Source organism: Taudactylus pleione, unplaced genomic scaffold (assembly GCF_031769625.1).
Source record: "Taudactylus pleione unplaced genomic scaffold, aTauple2 ptg000215l, whole genome shotgun sequence".
Classification (NCBI taxonomy): Eukaryota; Metazoa; Chordata; class Amphibia; order Anura; family Myobatrachidae; genus Taudactylus; species Taudactylus pleione.
Genome location: NW_028284617.1, coordinates 1,488,724 through 1,500,850, shown reverse-complemented (window position 1 = coordinate 1,500,850; position 12,127 = coordinate 1,488,724).

The window sequence follows — 12,127 nt, the reverse complement described above, 5'->3', positions numbered from 1 at the left end:
GTGTACTATACAAGCTCTGTGACAGGGCATAAACCCACTGGGTGTATTATACAAGCTCCGTGACAGGGCATTAGCCCACTGAGTGCATTCAAGCTCCGTGAAAGGGTATAAGCCCACTGAGTGCATACAAGCTCCATGACTGGGCATAAGCCAACTGTGTCTATTATACACGCTCTGTGACAGGGCATAAGCCCAGTGAGTGTATTATACACGCTTCGTGACAGGGCATAAGCCCACTGTGTCTATTATACACGCTCCATGACAGGGCATAAGCCCAGCGAGTGCATACAAGCTCTGTGAAAGGGCATAGCCCACTATGTCTATTATACAAGCTCCGTGAAAGGGCATAAGCCCACTGAGAGTATTATACAAGCTCCGTGAAAGGGCATAAGCCCACTGAGTGCATACATGCTCCGTGAAAAGTCATAAGCCCACTGTGTCTATTATACAAGCTCTGTGACAGGGCATAAGCCCACTGAGTGCATACAAGCTCCGTGAAAGGGCATAAGCCACTGAGTGTATTATACAAGCTCCGTGACAGGGCATAAGCCCACTGAGTGCATACAACCTCCGTGAAAGGGCATAAGCCCACTGAGTGCATACAAGCTCCGTGAAAGGGCATAAGCCCACTGAGTGTATTATACAGGCTCCATGACAAGGCATAAGCCCAGTGAGTGCATACAAGCTCCGTGAAAGGGCATAAGCCCACTGAGTGCACGGTATTATACAAGCTCCGTGACAGGGCATAAGCCCACTAAGTGCATACAAGCTCTGTAACAGGGCATAAGCCCAGTGAGTGTATTATACAAGCTCCGTGACAGGGCATAAGCCCACTGAGTGTATTATACAAGCTCCATGACAGGGCATAAGCCCACTGTGTCTATTATACAAGCTCCGAGAAAGGGCATAAGCCCAGTTAGTGCATACAAGCTCCGTGAAAGGGCATAGCCCACTGTGTCTATTATACAAGCTCCGTGAAAGGGCATAAGCCCACTGTGTGTATTATACAAGCTCCGTGACAGGGCATAAGCCCACTGAGTGTATTATACAAGCTCCGTAACAGGGCATAAACCCACTGAATGTATTATACAAGCTCCTTGACAGGGCATAAGCCCACTGAGTGTATTATACAAGCTCCGTGAAAGGGCATAAGACCACTGAGTGTATTATACAAACTCCATGACAGGGCATGAGCCCACTGAGTGCATACAAGCTCCGTGAAAGGGCATAAGCCCACTGAGTGTATTATACAAGCTCCATGAAAGGGCATAAGCCCACTGAATGCATACATGCTCTGTGAAAGGGCATAGCCCGCTGTGTCTATTATAAAAGTCCGTGACAGGGCATAAGCCCACTGAGTGCATACAAGCTCTGTGACAGGGCATAAGCCCAGTGAGTGTATTATACAAGCTCCGTGACAGGGCATAAGCTCACTTAGGGTGTTTTACAAGCTACGTGACAGGGCATAAGCCCAGTGAGTGCATACAAGCTCCGGGACAGGGCATAAGCCAACGGTGTCTATTATACACGCTCCGTGACAGGGCATAAGCTCACTGTCTATTATACACGCTCCGTTACAGGGCATAAGCCCAGTGGGTGCATACAAGCTCCGTGAAAGGGCATAGCCCACTGTGTCTATTATACACGCTCCATGACAGGGCATAAGCCCAGTGAGTGTTTTATACAAGCTCCGTGACAGTGCATAAGCACACTGTGTCTATTATACAAGCTCCATGACAGGGCATAAGCCCTGTGAGTGATTACAAGCTCCGTGAAAAGGCATAGCCCACTGTGTCTATTATACAAGCTCCATGAATGGGCATAAGCCCACTGAGTGTACGGTATTATACATGCTCCGTGACTGGGCATAAGCCCACTGAGTATTATACAAGCTCCGTGACAGGGCATAAGCCCACTGATTGTATTATACAAGCTCCATGACATGAAATAAGCCCACTGAGTGCATACAAGCTCTGTCAAAGGGCATAAGCCCACGGAGTGTATTATACAAGCTCCGTGACAGGGCATATGCCCACTGAGTGCATACAAGCTCCGTGACAGGGCATAAGCCAACTTTGTCTGTTATACACGCTCTGTGACAAGGCATAAGCCCAGTGAGTGTATTATACACGCTCTGTGACAGGGCATAAGCCCACTGTGTCTATTATACACGCTCCGTGACAGGACATAAGCCCAGCGAGTGCATACAAGCTCTTTGAAAGGGCATAAGCCCTGAGTGTATTATACAATCTCCGTTACAGGGCATAAGCCCACTGAGTATATTATGCAAGCGCCTTGACAGGGCATAAGCCCACTGAGGGTATTATACAAGCTCCATGATAGTGCATAAGCCCAGTGAGTGCATACAAGCTCCGTGAAACGGCATAGCCCACTGTGTCTGTTATACAAGCTCCTTGAAAGGGCATAGCCCACTGTGTCTATTATACACGCTCCATGACAGGGCATAAGCCCAGTGAGTGCATACAAGCTCCATGAAAAGGCATAGCCCACTGTGTCTATTATACACGCTCCACGACGGGGCATAAGCCCAGTGAGTGCATAGAAGCTCCGTGACAGGGCATTAGCCCTGAGTGTATTATACAATCTCCGTTACAGGGCATAAGCCCACTGAGTATATTATGCAAGCTCCTTGACAGGGCATAAGCCCACTGAGTGCATACAAGCTCCGTGAAAGGGCATAGCCCACTGTGTCTGTTATACAAGCTCCGTGAAAGGGCATAAGCCCACTGAGTGTACGGTATTATACAAGCTCCGTGACAGGGCATAAGTCCACTGAGTATTATACAAGCTCCGTGACAGGGCATAAGCCCACTGAGTGTATTATACAAGCTCCGTTAATGGGCATAAGCCCACTGAGTGCATACAAGCTCCGTGAAATGGCATAGCCCACTGTGTCTATTATACCAGCTCTGTGACAGGGCATAAGCCCACTGAGTGCATACAAGCTACTTGAAAGGGCATATGCCCACTGATTGTATTATACAAGCTCCGTGACAGGGCATAAGCCCACTGAGTGCATACAAGCTCCGTGAAAGGGCATAAGCCCACTGAGTGTATTATACAAGCTCCATGACAGGGCATAAGCCCACTGAGTGTATTATACAAGCTCCGTGACAGGGCATAAGCCAACTGTGTCTATTTTACACGCTCCTTGACAGAGCATAAGCCCAGTCAGGGTATTATACACGCTCCGTGACAGTGCATAAGCCCACTGTGTCTATTTTACATGCTCCGTGACAGGGCATAAGCCCACTGTGTCTATTATACACGCTCCATGAAAGGGCATAAGCCCTATGAGTGTATTATACAAGTTCCGTGACAGGGCATAAGCCCACTGAGTGCATACAAGCTCCGTGAAAGGGCATAGCCCACTGTGTCTATTATACAAGCTCTGTGAAAGGGCATAAGCCAATTGAGTTCATACAAGCTCCGTGAAAGGGCATAAGCCCACTGAGTGTATTATACAAGCTCCGTGACAGGGCATAAGCCCAGTGAGTGCATACAAGCTCCGTGAAAGGGCATAAGCCCACTGAGTGTATTATACAATCTCTGTGACAGGGCATAAGCCCACTGAGTGTATTATACAAGCTCTGTGACAGGGCATAAGCCCACTGTGTCTATTATACAAGCTGCGTGAAAGGGCATAAGCCCAGTGAGTGCATACAAGCTCCGTGAAAGGGCATAGCCCACTTTGTCTGTTATACAAGCTCCGTGAAAGGGCATAAGCCCACTGAGTGTATTATACAAGCTCCGTGACAGGGCATAAGCCCACTGAGTGTACTATACAAGCTCTGTGACAGGGCATAAGCCCACTGGGTGTATTATACAAGCTCCGTGACAGGGCATAAGCCTACTGAGTGCATACAAGCTCCGTGAAAGGGTATAAGCCCACTGAGTGTATTATACAAGCTCTGTGACAGGGCATAAGCCCACTGAGTGTATTATACAAGCTCCGTGACAGGGAATAAGCCCACTGAGTGCATACAAGCTCCGTGACAGGGCATAAGCCCACTGAGTGCATACAAGCTCCATGACAGGGCATAAGCCAACTGTGTCTATTATACACGCTCCGTGACAGTGCATAAGCCCAATGAGTGTATTATACACGCTCCGTGACAGGGCATAAGCCCACTGTGTCTATTATACAAGCTCCATGACAGGGCATAAGCCCAGCGAGTGCATACAAGCTCTGTGAAAGGGCATAGCCCACTATGTCTATTATACAAGCTCCGTGAAAGGGCATAAGCCCACTGAGAGTATTATACAAGCTCCGTGAAAGGGCATAAGCCCACTGAATGCATACATGCTCCGTGAAAAGGCATAAGCCCACTGTGTCTATTATACAAGCTCTGTGACAGGGCATAAGCCCACTGAGTGCATACAAGCTCCGTGAAAGGGTATAAGCCCACTGAGTGTATTATACAAGCTCCGTGACAGGGCATAAGCCCACTGAGTGCATACAAGCTCCGTGAAAGGGCATAAGCCAACTGAGTGCATACAAGCTCCGTGAAAGGGCACAAGCCCACTGAGTGTATTATACAGGCTCCATGACAGGGCATAAGCCCAGTGAGTGCATACAAGCTCCGTAAAAGGGCATAAGCCCACTGAGTGTACGGTGTTATACAAGCTCCGTGACAGGGCATAAGCCCACTGAGTATTATACAAGCTCCGTGACAGGGCATAAGCCCACTGAGTGTATTATACAAGCTCCATGACAGGGCATAAGCCCACTGTGTCTATTTTACAAGCTCCGTGAAAGTGCATAAGCCCAGTTAGTGCATACAAGCTCCGTGAAAGGGCATAGCCCACTGTGTCTATTATACAAGCTCCGTGAAAGGGCATAAGCCCACTGTGTGTATTATACAAGCTCTGTGACAGGGCATCAGCCCACTGAGTGTATTATACAAGCTCCGTGACAGGGCATAAGCCCACTGAGTGTATTATACAAGCTCCGTGACAGGGCATAAGCCCACTGAGTGTATTATACAAACTCCATGACAGGGCATGAGCCCACTGAGTTCATACAAGCTCCATGAAAGGGCATAAACCCACTGAGTGTATTATACAAGCTCTGTGACAGGGCATAAACTCACTGAGTGTATTATACAAGCTCCGTGACAGGGCATAAGCCCACTGAGTGCATACAAGCTCCATGAAAGGGCATAAGCCCACTGAGTGTATTATACAAGCTCAGTGACAGGGCATAAGCCCACTGAGTGCATACAAGCTCCGTGAAAGGGCATAAGCCCATTGAGTGTATTATACAAGCTCTGTGACAGGGCATAAGCCCACTGATTGTATTATACAAGCTCCGTGACATGAAATAAGCCCTCTGAGTGCATACATGCTCTGTAAAAGCGCATAAGCCCACGGAGTGTATTATACAAGCTCCGTGACAGGGCATAAGCCCACTGAGTGCATACAAGCTCCGTGACAGGGCATAAGCCAACTTTGTCTGTTATACACGCTCTGTGACAAGGCATAAGCCCAGTGAGTGTATTATACACGCTCTGTGACAGGGCACAAGCCCACTGTGTCTATTATACATGCTCCGTGACAGGACATAAGCCCAGCGAGTGCATACAAGCTCTTTGAAAGGGCATAAGCCCTGAGTGTATTATACAATCTCCGTTGCAGGGCATAAGCCCACTGAGTATATTATGCAAGCGCCTTGACAGGGCATAAGCCCACTGAGGGTATTATACAAGCTACATGATAGTGCATAAGCCCAGTGAGTGCATACAAGCTCCGTGAAAGGGCATAGCCCACTGTGTCTGTTATACAAGCTCCTTGAAAGGGCATAGCCCACTGTGTCTATTATACAAGCTCTGTGACAGGGAATAAGCCCACTGAGTGCATACAAGCTCCATGACAGGGCATAAGCCCACTGTGTCTATTATACACGCTCCATGACAGGGCATAAGCCCAGTGAGTGCATACAAGCTCCGTGAAAAGGCATAGCCCACTGTGTCTATTATACACGCTCCACGACAGGGCATAAGCCCAGTGAGTGCATAGAAGCTCCGTGACAGGGCATTAGCCCTGAGTGTATTATACAATCTCCGTTACAGGGCATAAGCCCACTGAGTATATTATGCAAGCTCCTTGACAGGGCATAAGCCCACTGAGTGTATTATACAAACTCCATGATAGTGCATAAGCCCAGTGAGTGCATACAAGCTCCGTGAAAGGGCATAGCCCACTGTGTCTGTTATACAAGCTCCGTGAAAGGGCATAAGCCCACTGAGTGTACGGTATTATACAAGCTCCGTGACAGGGCATAAGCCCACTGAGTATTATACAAGCTCCGTGACAGGGCATAAGCCCACTGAGTGTATTATACAAGCTCCGTGACAGGGCTTAAGGCCACTGTGTCTATTATACAAGCTCCGTGAAAGGGCATAAGCCCAGTGAGTGCATACTAGCTCCGTGAAAGGGCATAGCTCACTGTGTCTATTATACAAGCTCCGTGAAAGAGCATAAGCCCACTGAATGTATTATACAAGCTCTGTGACAGGGCATAAGCCCACTGAGTGTATTATACAAGCTCCGTGACAGGGTATAAGCCCACTGAGTGTATTATACAAGCTCCATTACAGGGCATGAGCCCAATGAGTGCATACAAGCTCCGTGAAAGGGCATAAGCCCACTGAGTGTATTATACAAGCTCCGTGACAGGGCATAAGCCCACTGAGTGCATACAAGCTCCATGAAAGGGCATAAGCCCACTGAGTGTATTATACAAGCTCCGTGACAGGGCATAAGCCCAGTGAGTGCATACAAGCACCGTGAAAGGGCATAGCCCACTGTGTCTATTATACAAGATCCGTGAAAGGGCATAAGCCCACTGAGTGTGTTATACAATCTCCGTGACAGGGCATAAGCCCACTGAGTGTATTATACAAGCTCTGTGACAGGGCATAAGCCCAGTGAGTGCATACAAGCTCCGTGAAAGGGCATAGCCCACTGTGTCTATTATACAAGCTCCGTGAAAGGGCATAAGCCCACTGAGTGTATTATACCATCTCTGTGACAGGGCATAAGCCCACTGAGTGTATTATACAAGCTCTGTGGCAGGGCATAAGCCCACTGTGTCTATTATACAAGCTCCGTGAAAGGGCATAAGCCCACTGAGTGCATACAAGCTCCGTGAAAGGGCATAGCCCACTTTGTCTGTTATACAAGCTCCGTGAAAGGGCATAAGCCCACTGAGTGTATTATACAAGCTCCGTGACAAGGCATAAGCCCACTGAATGTATTATACAAGCTCCGTGACAGGGCATAAGCCCACTGAGTGTACTATACAAGCTCTGTGACAGGGCATAAACCCACTGGGTGTATTATACAAGCTCCGTGACAGGGCATAAGCCCACTGAGTGCATTCAAGCTCCGTGAAAGGGTATAAGCCCACTAAGTGTATTATACAAGCTCTGTGACAGGGCATAAGCCCACTGAGTGTATTATACAAGCTCCGTGACAGGGAATAAGCCCACTGAGTGCATACAAGCTCCGTGACAGGGCATAAGCCCACTGAGTGCATACAAGCTCCATGACAGGGCATAAGCCAACTGTGTCTATTATACACGCTCCGTGACAGGGCATAAGCCCAGTGAGTGTATTATACACGCTCCGTGACAGGGCATAAGCCCACTGTGTCTATTATACACGCTCCATGACAGGGCATAAGCCCAGCGAGTGCATACAAGCTTTGTGAAAGGGCATAGCCCACTATGTCTATTATACAAGCTGCGAGAAAGGGCATAAGCCCACTGAGAGTATTATACAAGCTCCGTGAAAGGGCATAAGCCCACTGAGTGTACGGTATTATACAAGCTCCGTGACAGGGCATAAGTCCACTGAGTATTATACAAGCTCCGTGACAGGGCATAAGCCCACTGAGTGTATTATACAAGCTCCGTTAATGGGCATAAGCCCACTGAGTGCATACAAGCTCCGTGAAATGGCATAGCCCACTGTGTCTATTATACCAGCTCTGTGACAGGGCATAAGCCCACTGAGTGCATACAAGCTACTTGAAAGGGCATATGCCCACTGATTGTATTATACAAGCTCCGTGACAGGGCATAAGCCCACTGAGTGCATACAAGCTCCGTGAAAGGGCATAAGCCCACTGAGTGTATTATACAAGCTCCATGACAGGGCATAAGCCCACTGAGTGTATTATACAAGCTCCGTGACAGGGCATAAGCCAACTGTGTCTATTTTACACGCTCCTTGACAGAGCATAAGCCCAGTCAGGGTATTATACACGCTCCGTGACAGTGCATAAGCCCACTGTGTCTATTTTACATGCTCCGTGACAGGGCATAAGCCCACTGTGTCTATTATACACGCTCCATGAAAGGGCATAAGCCCTATGAGTGTATTATACAAGTTCCGTGACAGGGCATAAGCCCACTGAGTGCATACAAGCTCCGTGAAAGGGCATAGCCCACTGTGTCTATTATACAAGCTCTGTGAAAGGGCATAAGCCAATTGAGTTCATACAAGCTCCGTGAAAGGGCATAAGCCCACTGAGTGTATTATACAAGCTCCGTGACAGGGCATAAGCCCAGTGAGTGCATACAAGCTCCGTGAAAGGGCATAAGCCCACTGAGTGTATTATACAATCTCTGTGACAGGGCATAAGCCCACTGAGTGTATTATACAAGCTCTGTGACAGGGCATAAGCCCACTGTGTCTATTATACAAGCTGCGTGAAAGGGCATAAGCCCAGTGAGTGCATACAAGCTCCGTGAAAGGGCATAGCCCACTTTGTCTGTTATACAAGCTCCGTGAAAGGGCATAAGCCCACTGAGTGTATTATACAAGCTCCGTGACAGGGCATAAGCCCACTGAGTGTACTATACAAGCTCTGTGACAGGGCATAAGCCCACTGGGTGTATTATACAAGCTCCGTGACAGGGCATAAGCCTACTGAGTGCATACAAGCTCCGTGAAAGGGTATAAGCCCACTGAGTGTATTATACAAGCTCTGTGACAGGGCATAAGCCCACTGAGTGTATTATACAAGCTCCGTGACAGGGAATAAGCCCACTGAGTGCATACAAGCTCCGTGACAGGGCATAAGCCCACTGAGTGCATACAAGCTCCATGACAGGGCATAAGCCAACTGTGTCTATTATACACGCTCCGTGACAGTGCATAAGCCCAATGAGTGTATTATACACGCTCCGTGACAGGGCATAAGCCCACTGTGTCTATTATACAAGCTCCATGACAGGGCATAAGCCCAGCGAGTGCATACAAGCTCTGTGAAAGGGCATAGCCCACTATGTCTATTATACAAGCTCCGTGAAAGGGCATAAGCCCACTGAGAGTATTATACAAGCTCCGTGAAAGGGCATAAGCCCACTGAATGCATACATGCTCCGTGAAAAGGCATAAGCCCACTGTGTCTATTATACAAGCTCTGTGACAGGGCATAAGCCCACTGAGTGCATACAAGCTCCGTGAAAGGGTATAAGCCCACTGAGTGTATTATACAAGCTCCGTGACAGGGCATAAGCCCACTGAGTGCATACAAGCTCCGTGAAAGGGCATAAGCCAACTGAGTGCATACAAGCTCCGTGAAAGGGCACAAGCCCACTGAGTGTATTATACAGGCTCCATGACAGGGCATAAGCCCAGTGAGTGCATACAAGCTCCGTAAAAGGGCATAAGCCCACTGAGTGTACGGTGTTATACAAGCTCCGTGACAGGGCATAAGCCCACTGAGTATTATACAAGCTCCGTGACAGGGCATAAGCCCACTGAGTGTATTATACAAGCTCCATGACAGGGCATAAGCCCACTGTGTCTATTTTACAAGCTCCGTGAAAGTGCATAAGCCCAGTTAGTGCATACAAGCTCCGTGAAAGGGCATAGCCCACTGTGTCTATTATACAAGCTCCGTGAAAGGGCATAAGCCCACTGTGTGTATTATACAAGCTCTGTGACAGGGCATCAGCCCACTGAGTGTATTATACAAGCTCCGTGACAGGGCATAAGCCCACTGAGTGTATTATACAAGCTCCGTGACAGGGCATAAGCCCACTGAGTGTATTATACAAACTCCATGACAGGGCATGAGCCCACTGAGTTCATACAAGCTCCATGAAAGGGCATAAACCCACTGAGTGTATTATACAAGCTCTGTGACAGGGCATAAACTCACTGAGTGTATTATACAAGCTCCGTGACAGGGCATAAGCCCACTGAGTGCATACAAGCTCCATGAAAGGGCATAAGCCCACTGAGTGTATTATACAAGCTCAGTGACAGGGCATAAGCCCACTGAGTGCATACAAGCTCCGTGAAAGGGCATAAGCCCATTGAGTGTATTATACAAGCTCCGTGACAGGGCATAAGCCCACTGATTGTATTATACAAGCTCCGTGACATGAAATAAGCCCTCTGAGTGCATACATGCTCTGTAAAAGCGCATAAGCCCACGGAGTGTATTATACAAGCTCCGTGACAGGGCATAAGCCCACTGAGTGCATACAAGCTCCGTGACAGGGCATAAGCCAACTTTGTCTGTTATACACGCTCTGTGACAAGGCATAAGCCCAGTGAGTGTATTATACACGCTCTGTGACAGGGCACAAGCCCACTGTGTCTATTATACATGCTCCGTGACAGGACATAAGCCCAGCGAGTGCATACAAGCTCTTTGAAAGGGCATAAGCCCTGAGTGTATTATACAATCTCCGTTGCAGGGCATAAGCCCACTGAGTATATTATGCAAGCGCCTTGACAGGGCATAAGCCCACTGAGGGTATTATACAAGCTCCATGATAGTGCATAAGCCCAGTGAGTGCATACAAGCTCCGTGAAAGGGCATAGCCCACTGTGTCTGTTATACAAGCTCCTTGAAAGGGCATAGCCCACTGTGTCTATTATACAAGCTCTGTGACAGGGAATAAGCCCACTGAGTGCATACAAGCTCCATGACAGGGCATAAGCCCACTGTGTCTATTATACACGCTCCATGACAGGGCATAAGCCCAGTGAGTGCATACAAGCTCCGTGAAAAGGCATAGCCCACTGTGTCTATTATACACGCTCCACGACAGGGCATAAGCCCAGTGAGTGCATAGAAGCTCCGTGACAGGGCATTAGCCCTGAGTGTATTATACAATCTCCGTTACAGGGCATAAGCCCACTGAGTATATTATGCAAGCTCCTTGACAGGGCATAAGCCCACTGAGTGTATTATACAAACTCCATGATAGTGCATAAGCCCAGTGAGTGCATACAAGCTCCGTGAAAGGGCATAGCCCACTGTGTCTGTTATACAAGCTCCGTGAAAGGGCATAAGCCCACTGAGTGTACGGTATTATACAAGCTCCGTGACAGGGCATAAGCCCACTGAGTATTATACAAGCTCCGTGACAGGGCATAAGCCCACTGAGTGTATTATACAAGCTCCGTGACAGGGCTTAAGGCCACTGTGTCTATTATACAAGCTCCGTGAAAGGGCATAAGCCCAGTGAGTGCATACTAGCTCCGTGAAAGGGCATAGCTCACTGTGTCTATTATACAAGCTCCGTGAAAGAGCATAAGCCCACTGAATGTATTATACAAGCTCTGTGACAGGGCATAAGCCCACTGAGTGTATTATACAAGCTCCGTGACAGGGTATAAGCCCACTGAGTGTATTATACAAGCTCCATTACAGGGCATGAGCCCAATGAGTGCATACAAGCTCCGTGAAAGGGCATAAGCCCACTGAGTGTATTATACAAGCTCCGTGACAGGGCATAAGCCCACTGAGTGCATACAAGCTCCATGAAAGGGCATAAGCCCACTGAGTGTATTATACAAGCTCCGTGACAGGGCATAAGCCCAGTGAGTGCATACAAGCACCGTGAAAGGGCATAGCCCACTGTGTCTATTATACAAGATCCGTGAAAGGGCATAAGCCCACTGAGTGTGTTATACAATCTCCGTGACAGGGCATAAGCCCACTGAGTGTATTATACAAGCTCTGTGACAGGGCATAAGCCCAGTGAGTGCATACAAGCTCCGTGAAAGGGCATAGCCCACTGTGTCTATTATACAAGCTCCGTGAAAGGGCATAAGCCCACTGAGTGTATTATAC